Raw genomic sequence first — 2,031 nt, 5'->3', positions numbered from 1 at the left:
TAAAATAATCCAGTAATGTAATATGTTAATAGAAAGTGACGTTCTTCAAGTAAAATAATCCAGTAATGTAATGTAATAGAAAGTCACGTTCTACAAGTAAAATAATCCGGTAATGTAATATGTTAATAGAAGTCACATTCTATAAGATACCAATCCAATAACTACATATATTTATCAATAAGTTGATATTTTGTTTTAGATTATTAGTTCATGTAACGATATTTCTTTTTAGTTAGTTGTTAATCGATTGTAGTATTTGTCTAGAGATTACAAATGCTTTTTATAACTTCTTAGTTTCATGTGCGTTATTCAGGCTTTTCTTCCGATAGAACAACGGCTACAAAAAAGAACAACCAATTTTACATTTCATAGCCTATCCATTTTTTATAGTTTCTTGAAGTTGCTAAACTAGTGTTGTTTCAATAAGAACACTAAACATAAAAGATACGTGCATTTTGATACATGTTTAGCGTTCTAGAATTTGCTACCGATGCTTCAACTTTACTTTTCTCTTATTGTTAATTTCTCAGATATTTAGGTATTTAAGAATGACTTGAGTCAATTGGTAACTTGGACAAATATTTTAAAAATAGTAATTTACATTTATTTCGATTTTTTTTTTTTTTTTTTTGTGGTTACGAGGTCAGTCAAACTGACCAACCTTATATAGAATTGGGGTAGAGAAAATAGCTGATAAAGTACAAAGTTTTACTGAAAACAAACACTTGATATGCATTTAGGAAGTTTTATAGGTTACACAAGTGAAATTTGATATTTTTGAGATGAAAAAAGGTATTTTTAATCTTAACATAAAAATCATTTTGGACACGGACTATTCAAAACAAATACTCGATATATTCATGGACAAATCTTATTTTAGTTTATTAAAAATGCTTCACTAAAAATATGATTTTTTTGTACTTGAAAGACTTAATGTTGTTTACTGAAGGACTGACAAATTTCATGACGATATACACACTATATTGAAAGTTAGTAGTATCAAATCTATAGTCTTTCAACGACCACAAAGAGGTCAAATGGTCGGTCAAATTGACCTAGCCTGTATTGAGAGTTTAGCTATTACCTTATTGGAAAATGTTCAGAGGAGGGTTTCTAGGATGATTCCAGAGTTATCTTATGGGGAAAGAATAAAGTTAGGAGGTGGTCCTATTGAAACCTACAAGATTATCCAAAGGATAAAATATTCTGATTTGATTGTGCTACATTCTGAAGATAAGAGCAAACAAGATTTGTAAAAGACAGGCTAGGTTCCAGTTAGGACAGTTTAACTTTTCAAACAGGGTGATTGACTTAGGGTTGGTGTAATTTTTTTAAATTTTCTGTTGATGTCCATAGGTTTTAATATGCTGTACAACGTTCACCAGTTTGACGTAAGGAAATATTATTACGTTTTACCTGTAACGTTTTGTTTCCCACTTCTTCTTCTTTTAAAGAAGAAAACAATGGAGAAAGCCATCAAGATAAATACTGTCACAATTCCAAGTAAAGTACCACTGAAAGGTCGCATTCTTGTTGAGTTGTCATTAGCTGGAAAAATCATTTCGATACGTTAGTATTCTATCCTGTAGAACAGCAATTAGGTTAAACTGAGAAAAGTGTACATACATTTGGAAATAATAATTTAAATTCTAAATACAAGAAATCATACAGTTTGATACCTTTGAATTAAGTTTCTTCGACTATAACAAACAGTAATTGCATGAATAGTGAGAAAACACGAAAACAACACATTCCTGAAGTACATTTGTAATATTAGCAGTCGGATGTTTATGAAAATAACTCCTGAACGGTTCTTATTTGATTTGTCAGTTACATATGCAATTCAGGGTAAAAAAAAAACATATTTAAATAAAGTTATTCAACAGAATTAAACGTTACATGTTATACACAAAAATAGAAATATCTAAGCTTTATGATATCTGGGCAATATAGATAATTAAAACCATGGAATTAAAATATTCAAAATGATAAAATTTATAGTAAAGATAATGAAATGTTATTTTCTCATGA

The sequence above is a fragment of the Limulus polyphemus genome, unplaced genomic scaffold (assembly GCF_000517525.1).
Source record: "Limulus polyphemus unplaced genomic scaffold, Limulus_polyphemus-2.1.2 Scaffold7264, whole genome shotgun sequence".
In the NCBI taxonomy this organism is placed as follows: domain Eukaryota; kingdom Metazoa; phylum Arthropoda; class Merostomata; order Xiphosura; family Limulidae; genus Limulus; species Limulus polyphemus.
The sequence above is the reverse complement of the archived record's forward strand: the minus strand, read 5'-3'. Positions refer to the sequence as shown.